This window comes from Lemur catta, chromosome 3 (assembly GCF_020740605.2).
Source record: "Lemur catta isolate mLemCat1 chromosome 3, mLemCat1.pri, whole genome shotgun sequence".
Lineage (NCBI taxonomy): Eukaryota > Metazoa > Chordata > Mammalia > Primates > Lemuridae > Lemur > Lemur catta.
In genome coordinates, this window is record NC_059130.1 from 123,341,881 (window position 1) to 123,353,040 (window position 11,160).

The window sequence follows — 11,160 nt, forward strand, 5'->3', positions numbered from 1 at the left end:
GTGGCGCCCAGGTGGGGCTCTGTACACGAGGAGGTAGCATGCAGTGGTGGCAGCAGCAATAGTGGCATTCGGGCTCTGGCGGCCCCTTTGTCTTCTGATGGCTTGGCTTCTCCGCACAGTCCATCCCCGCAGTGAGTGAGGCTCCCTGGGAGCTCCCTGCCACTTCCAGACCTCGGTGGCACCAAGGCGACCCTTTGCCTTGTTCCGTAACTTCCCTTCCACCTGAGCAGCTGGGCAGGCCCCTGGGAGTGGTTGGTCCATCTCCTGGTGAAGACAGGAGCAGGTGCAGAGTCGATATAAACTATGGCAGAATTATTTCTTGCCAAGGATGCTTGGGACAGAGTGTGCCACCAGGGTAATTCGGCTGGTTAATTGGGCAATTTAAAACGCAGGGTTTCAGAGGCCGGCAGCTCTGCCCCTCTGGGAGCCAGGGTGGTTTAGGAGACGGATGTGCATTCACACGGCCATGGCCAGTCCTGCTGGGAGTCGGGGGCAGCACATGGGGGCGGCTCCAGCCCTGTATCTCCTGTCACCATGGCAACCGTGGGAGAATGTTTTCCTGGCTGGGCCTCTCCCCATTGGAGAAGCAGGCTGTGGATGTGGGGACATCTCAGGTCCTGCTCGATCCCCTCCTCCCCCCGCCCTTTACTCTTTTTAAATGTGTATTTGAAAACCTGGCTTAACCCTGGGCTTCGGTGTGGGGACTGCTCGCTTGTAAAAGTCCACCCTGGATTTGGGCTGGGACATCCCAGCCAGAGGGGCTTCTGCCGCTTCTGGAGGGAGAGCTGCCTGTGGAGTCTCCTATGTTGAAAGACTGGGTGCCGGGTCCCCAGGGGGCTGCCCCTGCTGTCTTTGCCAGCTGTGGCCCTGTTTCCAGATGTGGGCTCTGGCTGTGGCATTGGGGCCAGCATCGGGGATCATAGTGGCTGCAGGAGGCAAGAGGGTTTGGAGGTAGGGCCCCTGGGGCCTGGGTCTTCCCCAAGGCTGGGGTGGGTGGGTGTAGAGAGGCCCTCTGGACCTGACCTTAAGAGGTTGGCCACAGCCGAATATGACTTTCAGCAACATCTGTCAGAAAAAGAGGAGAACCAAAATAAACCCGGAGGCCCCATTTACTCATGTAAATATCCTACTTGAGCGACAGCCGGCTCCCTGGAGTTGGGGAGTGGTACCCAAGCCGCTACCAGGGTTGCTTTCTGTGGGATCCGGTTTTAGAAACAGCCTTCTGCTCCTTTAGACCTTTCTGCTTGGAAATTGCCTGTCACAGAGCACGTTGCACCCCGAGGTTAGGACACTACTTCATTTCATTCTTTTGCTGTGGAGAAAACAAACAAAACAAAGCAAGCCTGAATAGCAGAACTCACAGCCGCAGCAGACGCGCTGTGCTCACGAGACATCCGTTCTGGCCTTGTCAGAGGAAAACCGAAGGGAGAAGGTTTAGTCTCCACTTTCCGGTGGGGCTGCTGCTTTCTCTAAGGACGTCTCCTTGTTTGGGGAAGAAGCTCAGAGACGGCAGGGGGTGGGGGTGGGGGGAGTTGGGGGGGTGGGGGTGCCCTGTGGGAGCCCCGGCCAGGGAGGGCCGGGAGGGGGCCGGGGCGTTGAGCAGGCCCAGGAGCACAGCGCTTCTCTTGAGAGACAATTCGCTCCCCTCTGACAGTCTCCATCCCCTGCTGATATTTTATGAGAAGGATGTTTACCCCCAAAGGGTTTTGGAATGGCAGCTTTGCCTTACTTGGAGGATTCAGATTTGTGCACAGAGAATGAGCCAATAAGACTCGGCCAGTCGGGGGTGTTCTGGCCCAGTGGACACCTTCAGAGCTGTGGAGCCGTTTGTCCCTGGGGACGTGGTTGGGCCAGCCCTGGCTTGGTTGGATCAGGCCCCTGGCAGGGAGGACAGGGACTCCCAGGGTTTCTGAATGGTTGTGCTGGTTGTGCACTGCTCCAGGGCTCCCGGCCCAGCAACCGAGCAGGTGCTGAAACCTAGCCTTGCGCCTGGCCCGGGGCTGTGTTTGCCTTGAGGAAGGGTCACCTTCTTCTTTGCACAAAAGCCTCTGTAGAGTTCAGCTGTGGCCCTAGGACCTCCCTGGGCTGATTTCAGAGGAAATGTGTATCAACCATTTTTTTATTTTCTGCATTCTGATGCTTTGATATCGTAGGGGCTTTGCTGATCCTGGACTGGCTGCCGCTCCCAGGGTGAACCGATTCCTAGAGATGGGAGCAGCCCTGGAGAGGGCCTTCCAGATGCAAACAAACCGATCCGGAGCCCCTAGGCATCTCTTTTATTAGGCTCTGACATTCAGGGCCACCAGCCACCTGCCCTGTCAGCCCAGGGCCAGGTCCCAGACAACCAGGGACAGCATCTGTGCCCCTGAATTTGCTGAAGTTGTTCCAGCTAACCAGTCCTAAGCCTGCTGACTCTGCCTTGCCCATTCCTTCCTGCGGAAACCACAGTTAACATGGGGTTTTGCCCACATTCCCTCCCCGTGGCCCCGTGTGCTCCCTGCCTCTTGTTTCAGGGACCCGTGAGTATAACAAATCTCTTCCTTTGTGGCTGTTATTTCCACGTCTGTGTGTCTTACTGCACCTGATCCTCACTATGCCCTTAAAACCTGTGGCCAGAGAGGCTGTCGGGGGAAGAGCACCCTGAGGTCACCTTCTGCAAATGCACTGCCCTCCAGGCCCCACCAGTGCAGGGTCAGCCCCGGCCAGGCTGGGCAGAGCATCCTGGGGTGAGTCAGTTCTGGGCAGAAGTGTGTGCTTCCGGAGGGGGTGGTGTGGGGTAGGTGAGAGGGGGTGAGCAAGGGCTCCTAGCATTTCCAGGGACAGACAGACCTGGGCCTTAATTCCGGCCCTGCACTCAGCAGGTGGTGGCCTCGTGCCAGCTGATTAATCTCCCCGACCCTCAGTTTCCCAGCTGTAAAGCTGGGACAAAATCCCCTCCGTAGGCCCACGGGAGTCATCCGTGAAGGCACAAGACACGCTGCTGTTGGGCTGTGTGGTCAGCTGAATGGAGCCCCGCAGCTGTCCACATCGCACCCCCAGAACGTGTGACAGTCACGTTATGTGGCAGAAGGGATCTTGCAGATGTGACCTTGTGGTGGGAGAGTTTCCTGGACCGTCCGGGTGGGGCTGCTGCAGCCACAGCTCCACAGACCAGGCCCGAAGGAAGAGCCGACGGAGGGGAAGGCAGTGCGACCCCAGAAGCAGAGGTTGGGGTGACACAGCCACAAGTCGAGGGATGTGGGTGGAAGAGGCAAGGAACAGGTTCCTCCCCCAGAACCTCCAGAAGGCTCTGGCCTTACCAACGCCTTGATTTTAACTCCATAAAACTCATTTCAGACTTCCGACGTCCGGAGCTGTAAGAGAGTAAATGTGTGTTGTCTTTAGCCACGAAGTCTATGGCAAGTGGTCACAGCAGCAACCGGAGGCTAAGCCAGGCCGGCTGCTGTGATCCTGAGTGCAGGCTGGCGGGCGTGAGCCCACATTCGGGGACCAACAGCCTGGGCTGAGAGTCTCTTCTGTGTGACCTTGGGGTGTTACCTATCAGCGCCTCAGTTTCCCATCTCTAAGGTGGGGCTGAGAATACCTCCCACCTCATGCCATTGCTGGCACCATGCCTGACATGTGTTGAGAATTGTTGAGTGCTTTAGTTTAGAATGTTAAATGTAGATGTCATTATTATCTACATTTAGGTTAAGAAGACCCAGAACCTAGAACCTGGTCTTTCCCGTGGTCAGGACACGGGGACTTCATGAAGGTGATGTTTGATGGTGCGTGTTGGAAGAGGGAGGGAGGTCACGTGATACATAAGAAATCCCAGGTCAGTGCTGGAGATTCTAGGGTTGCCTATCAGGTTAAAGTCAGTCTTCCCTACAGTGTCCCAAGTCCCCCTGTGGGCGGTGGTGTCTGGATATACTGGCTACCTCTAGGGGCTCCTGTGCAGGTGACCGATGGGGGACCCCATCTGCAGGCAGCTGGAGACCCAGATGGTTGCCAGGCAGCACCCAGTGTCCACCCCTCCCCCCTGCTGTCTCACCGCCTGCCCCTGCTGGCCAGCTACCCTCCCAGCTGAGACAGATTAGTGAGTCTGTCTCCCAATCCGTGTGGCTTTCCCATGACAATGACCATGATTTTTCTGCCATGAATTGGGTTGATATGAATGGCGGCCTACCCAGAGTCAGGGAAGTGAGTTAAAAATGCTTTTGCAGAACCTTTCCCTACCCGTGACATCTACGATTCATCTTCGCAATTGTCGGTTGCATTGATCTCGGTCCATACTCCTGAGGCCTCGAATATCAGTTCCAGGTGTTTAATAGGGAGCCGTAAAACATGGCCGAGAAAAGCCGTGCGTGATGAGAGTGGGGAGACGGATCAAGAGGGGAGCGTCACAAGAGGCCAGAAGCAAAAGGAGCGTTTTCAGAAATCTGAACACTTCCCTCAGATGCTTGCTCGATAAACCCCACGTGTGCAATTTCCAAGTGCCGCCAGCTGCGCGTTTCCTTCTTCCCCGCGTGAGCCTTCAAGGTCGGCTGCTACCTCCACTGTGCAGCTGAAGAAGCCAGGACTCCAGGAGTTAAGTGACTGGCCCAAGTCACACCCCGTGTGCCTCTGGGACATGCTTGGATTCCCCCCAGCCCTCCTGGGCTCTGACCCCACTTGGTTCCATTTGGATTTTTGAAGAGCAAGATGCACAAATAGGAGCCCTGTCTCCCCTGAGAGTCTTGTAGGACAAGCCGCATGTCACGTTGGTGGGGTTTGGGACAGAATGGGGACCCACGTGCCAACCTGGTGATCACATGAGGTCCAATCCTGGGTCTTCCCCCCAGAGGGCAACACTGACATTGTCGGGAAGGTACAGGTGGTGCAAAGGTAAGGGCTGGGGAACCAGCCTCTTCTTTGTGTCAAAGTCTGGTCTATTCTTGGGCCCCTGGCTCACGTGACAGGTTTACTGAGCACCTGCTATAGAACAGGTTCCAGCCTCAGGCCCGGGAGGCTGCCTGGAGCAAGACTGAGCCTGGCCCTTGCCGAGCTGCTCTTCCCGGCCGCCCAGGTGAGAGTCAGGAGCAGAACGAGGGCTTCAATTCAGATGGTTCTCATTTGCCAGGAAAGGCAAGGACACAGCTGGGGGAGGGAGCAGGTAGACCAGCAGGACGGACCAGCGCACCCTGGGATTAGAACTCAGCCCTCACTGGAGGCTTCTGAACATCAGTAACAGGAGGAAGTAAGTAGCTGGCTGGCGATGTCCGGGGCTGCTCTGGTTTTGACCTGTGTTCCGTGACTCCTTGAGGGCACAGACAGTGTCCTACTCAGGCCATATAGCAGCAGTGTGGGTCCCCAACCCCTGAGTGCCCCTGCTCTGAGTGTACCCAGGAACCTGACTTGTGCCTGTCTTGCCTGGGGTGCTGTCATGTGCTTGCCCATTTGGACCCCTTCTGGTCCATCAACCTCACCTATTGCATGACCTGGCCTCAGTTTCCCCTTCTGTGTGCAAGGAGGCTTCCCTGGACGACCCCTGAGGGGTCTCCTTGCTGGGCAAAGATTCCCCGCTCGCACCGACGCCTGCTTTACGTGCGGCTGCTCGGGAGGGGGAGGCAGCGCCTTCCTCGGTGGAGGGGAGAGAGAGATTTATCTGATGAGGGGCTCCTTTTCTCCCTGCTGGGTCTGGCAATAATGATGGAGCCTCCAGGAGTGCTGGAGCCATTTTACTTTTATTTTATTTCTTCCTGAAGTTCAATACTTTCCAAAGCTCCTCTGCGTGGTAATGCTATTTTCCTGGCAGGAATGCATTTATTGGAGCTGTCACTCACCCCCGGCTGCTCCATCCCAGCTCTGTGGCAGGCCAGACCGAGTGATGCGGCCGTCTGTAATTTAAAGGCTGATAGACCCAAATTACCCATGTAGACCTTGCCGGTGGCACAAGTTAAGGACAAGTTCTCTGCAAATTGGTTGCCTAGTAGGTTCGTGGCCCGAAGTGACTGGGTTTTCTCTTCGGGCTGGTTTCCCCAGAGGGAGTTGGCTGGCGGCCCTCCAAGATGGTTCTTGCCAGTCTGGCCTGCCTTGGCGGGCGGGCCCTGAGGGAGGGCGGTCAGGGCTGGGGGCCGTGACTCAGCAAAGACCCTGTCTTGTGCCTGTCTTGCTTGGGGTGCTGTCACGTGCTTACCCATTTGAAACCCTTCTGGTCCATCATCCCAACCTACTGCATGACTTTGGCCTCAGTTTCCCCACCTGTGAGCGAGGAGGCTTCCCTAGATGACCCCTGAGGGGTCTCCTTGCTGGGCAAAGATTCCCCACTTGCAGGTGGCACAAACATCGCAGGTCTGAGAGCCAGGTGAGCTGCCCTGCCGCTCCTCAGTGGTGAGCTCAGGTCCCATCTGTGGTGGGTAACACCCACACTTTCGGGTGAAGGGCAGGGCACAGGGCTTGAACCCTGTGGGCCCCCTTGTCTGGATGGCCTGCCATGCCCACGGGTGGTCTCAGTCCACTCGTTCACAGCTCAGGATTCTAGGCCTGGGGTGGAGGCAGCGTCAGCCCCCAGAGTGGAGGTGTTTTCCCTTCTGCCTGAGTCCTGGGGCTGGATGCGGGCTGTTGAACGTCCTTCACTGAGCGCCTCCTCTCTGCTCCAGAGATGTGCTTGCTTCATTGGCTTTATAAGCTCTGACCAGGCAAGAGTGTTTCTCCTTACATGGCCGGCTGTGTGCACAGGAGGGCAGCCATGGTGGTTTTAAAAATAATTAAAGTGGTTTGTTTTTCTCAGTAGACTAAGCCTTCCCTATTCATTTTTTGGTCATATTAACTTGCTAAATATCGCTTTCATCTTTTCTCAGATCTATTGCCTTTTATGTCTTTCCTTATTTTTCTAAGCCTGTCTCTCTAGCTGAGTGACTGCCGCTTCCCCAGGAACGACCAGGAACAAGCAGGGGTATTTGCGTTAGTCAATGCTGTGATTAGAAATAGCAGGAACACAGCTCAAACTACCACACATACACACACAGGCACACAAAATCCATTGGCTCCCTAAATCAAACCAGGGGAAGCATCTGCAAGGAGGTGGGCCCAGGGAACTGGGGGCCTGAGAGCTGTCAGCTCTTGCAGCCCACCCACCACCACCCCACTCCCACTTCTGCCTCCATGCATGTGGGCTTTGTCCCTTTCACCAGGAGAATGTCCCTTTCTAGGTCAGGAACTAGAGCTGCATGTGGCTCTGGGCCACCCTCTTCGCAGTCTATCTGCCAGAGACACGAAAGGCCCCTTGCTTTGGCTTGAGGGAGAAAAGTCCCAGGACAGGCCTCTCATTGGCTCTGCTCACATCATTTGCCCGCCCCTTGAACCAATCAATTTGGCCTGAGGGTTTGTGTACTATGACTGACAGTTTCCCTCCCTAATTGAGTGATTGGACCCTGTGCCAAGCAGGCCCCAAAGGATCAAGGAAGTGGAGACATGGCCTCAGGGTGGGAGGAGGGGGACCCTCCTGTTTGCATCTCATGAAGTATTTCTGTTCAGGCTTCTCACTGAAAAGGGGAAATGGAGGCAGTTTGGTCCTAGATTTCTCCAAAAATAATGCCCGGGAAATGGCTTCACAATGTGCCAGGAGCCACCTCAGGACTTTCTCTCTTCTCAGCTTCACTGGCGAGAGTGGCGGCAGCCTAATTGGCTTCACCACGTTCACAGAAGCACCGGGTTTTATTGCAGCTCCCCCGTCTGAGGGAGGATGATTAGTTGGTGGAGCAACATCCTGCTGTTTTGGCTGGAAACCAAGGTGCTTGGGGAGCGTGTGCAGCTCATCCTGTGGGTGTGTTCCCACCCCCTTGCCCGGCCAAGGAGATGCAGGGGACGATGGCAGGATGGGGGGGTCAGGGGGAGGAGCTGCAGGGATACGGCCCAGGGCTGAGTGCACAGGCTGGGGACAGTGACAGCCAGGCACAGCTTCCTGCTCTTAGAGCTGGTGGGGGGCCGCAGGGGTCTTTGTTTCTGTGTCTTTTGCTCTTCCCTCCGTGTGTATGCGTGTATGTGTATGTGCGTGCGTGTGGGAGGGGGCACTGGGAGTCATGGCTTCTCCAGGTTAAGCCACAGTGCACCTCAGCTGGCAGGACACATCCCAGGCCCCTTCTCTCCCCTGCTCAAGGTTCCCTGTCTGAGAAGGGTGGGAAGCAGGGAGAGGGGGGGACCAGTGAGGACCCGATGCCACCACGCCCAAAGCCTTGGCTGTTCCATCCTCCCAGGAGACCCCAGCTGGTGCTGGAGGGCTGAGTCCCTTTGCCTTCCTCTAACCCTGGAGATGGGGGGAAGGCAGGAAGCAGGGGGTGTCCCGGGATGCACAGAGTCCACGTTTGAGTGTCCTGGAGACCTGGGGGCAGGCAGGTGGGGCTGCCGAGCCAGGTCTCCATCTCGCCACACAAATAGATTAATCAGGGCTTTAGGTTTCAGTAAGTCAGTAGGTCCAGATGTTACCCATTGTATGTTAAAATGTTAATTATCTTCTAATTACTTATTAGCGAGCTGCTCTGGGAATGAGTGCCCCAGAAGCCCGGCCAAATGAGTCCGGAGCTTCAGAAAGGAGTAGATTAACTAACGGCTTCTTCTGGCTGCAGCTTCCAGAGATTTCTCATCACCCATCAGGCTGTTTCCAGTAGTTATTATTTTTGGAGGAGGGAAGCCCCGGTGGTCTCGGTGCTGGGGACCAATACAGTTGAAGTGTCTGGAGCCTCGGAGGCAGCCCGACACCCACCGTGTTGGTGCGTTTCATCTAGCGGTTCCTGCACCCCACGCACGAGGCTGCGCCCTGGGCTCCGGCGGGGGGTTGCTGAGATGGGGGGTGGGGGTTGGGGGGTGTGGGGGTGTTGGGGAGCATTGCTCTGAAATGGGAGGGCTGGCTGGTCTCCAGGCCCGGGCTGGCTCCTGTGTTTCTGCCTGGGCCTTGCTCCTGTTGCCCCTTTTTGAGCCACTGGGCATCCATTCTCCCGGAGCTGGGGTCAAGGCCAAGAGGAAGGAAGCTTCCCTAGGCTGAGCTCTGGGTGACAGTGTGCCCTGCCAGGTGCTCATGACAGGGAGAGTGTATCTGTTGCTCACTCTGATGCCTGGTTTTGAACCTTGACAGACAGCTGTGTCCTGGTGCCTCAGTCCCATCCGATGCTAGTTGGCAGTCGCACCTGCTCATATAGAAGAGCAGCATCCGCTGTGGGGGTGGAGGTGCTGCCCTCGGAGGAGGAGGGCGTACCTGGGTGCAGGGATCTCCTTGTTGCCACCACCTCCTTGCTTGTCTGGCCTGGCGGGCAAAAACATTCTGCAGGAGGCCATCCTTCATGGAAGGACCTGCCTGTCACCTCCCTGAAAGATACACATCCTGTCCACTCGGCAGCAAACCCCTACTTCTGGCTCCTTCTTTGGAGAGAGAATTAAAAATAGACGGTGTGAAAAGTAAAACAGATGGATGTAGTCATTGATCAGGGCAGTTTGTGCCAGTTTTATAGAAAATTATGACCTACTTTTTCCTAGTGTTGAGGTTGCATCGATCTCTGTGGAATCCGAGGGGCGTGATGCATTCATTCTTCCAGTTGCACGTGTGGGGTGGTATGTGTGCACTTGGAGGTGTGTGCTGCATTCTGCAGAAGCCTTGCAGCATCTGGCAGCTCCTGTGTGAGTTCATTCCATCATTCATTCATCCGTTCGTCAGCTAACCCACACACCCATCCAAGCACTCACGTTTTTCGTCTATCCGTCCCTCTGCCCAACGGCCTGTCCCTCTTCCCAAGAAGCATTTGTTGTGCACCTCCGGCCAGTGCACTGTGGTGCTGAGAGTGTGAACCCTGCAGGACGGGGGTGACGTGCATGTAACGTGCTGTCTGAGTTTGCTGAGGCTGCTGTGACAAAGGACCACAGACAGTGGCTTAAGCAATAGGAATTTATCGTCTCATGGTCCTGGAGGCCAGAAGTCTGAGATCAAGGTGTGGGTGGGCCGAGCTTTCCCTGCAGGTGCTGGGGAAGGATATTCCTGGCCTCCCTCCTGCCTCTGGCAGCTCATGGCTTGTGGCAGCATCACTCCAATCCTCGCATGGTGTCCTCCCCGTGTGTGTGTCTGTGTCCCAATTTCTCCTTTTATAAGGACATCAGCCACTTTGGGTCAGGGGCCCACCCTTCTTGCCTCATCTTAACTAATTACATCTGCAATGACACCATTTCCAAGGAAGGTCACATTCTGAGGTACTGGGAGTTAGGACTTCAACACAGGAATTTGGGAGGACACGCTTCAACCCCTGACACCTGCTGTGTTTTGTCTCCCCCAGTGACCACGTTGAACCATCCCAGGCCAGGGCTGACAAACGTCACTCCTGGCATGGAATCCTGATCCATGACAGGTAGCACAGCCAGCAGGTGCTACCTGTCACCTGCCTCCCAGATCCATTAGGAGGAGGTTTCAGTAAACTCAATGGTTCACGCTGGCTTGGGGTAGAGAACTGAGGGCAGCTCTCCCGGGCATGCTTTTCCCGCCTACGCGAGAGCCAGGCTGGCCCTGGCCCGAGGGCCCAGCATTGGCCAGGCTGGTGCGTGCTGGGGGCATGGAGTGTGCCGGAGGGGCTTTGGGTATACCCAGCTGAGTTTAGGACCGGCAGAATTTAACAGACACTTCCCAGAAACAGTGTCTGAACGTGACAGATGTTTTATATCTCTGTTTGTGCAACAGTGGTGTGGAGGTGGTGGCTGTAGGAAGCTGTTAAGAATCCACACCAGCACGTCCTCAGCCTCATGGGCCGAGATGGGTGCTGGAACTCCCTTCTGTGTCCCGAGGAGGAGTCCCCTCTTAGGGCGACGTCCTGGAAGTGCCGTACAACACTTTGCTCACATCTCATTGGCTGGAAGGGGTCACACGCCCACACCTATGCACAGTTTGTTCACTGGGCTCAGTGGGGGTTGGGAAGGCGTGGAGCAACCTTGCCCTGTTCCACTTTGCTGTCCTCTGACCAGGCTGTATTAAAGGACTTGTTTTAGTCACATGGGAAACTTCAGTTCCCAAGCAGTCAACTCAGCTTCCAAGAAGTTTCCGGGAGTTAGGAGAGGAGGGTCTTCTAACCCCCAGCACTTGTATCTGTCAATGGCTCTTCAACTGGAGGCTGCCTGACCCTTAGGTTGAGTCACTGGGGCACTCAGGGCCCCTTGGCTTGTGCAACT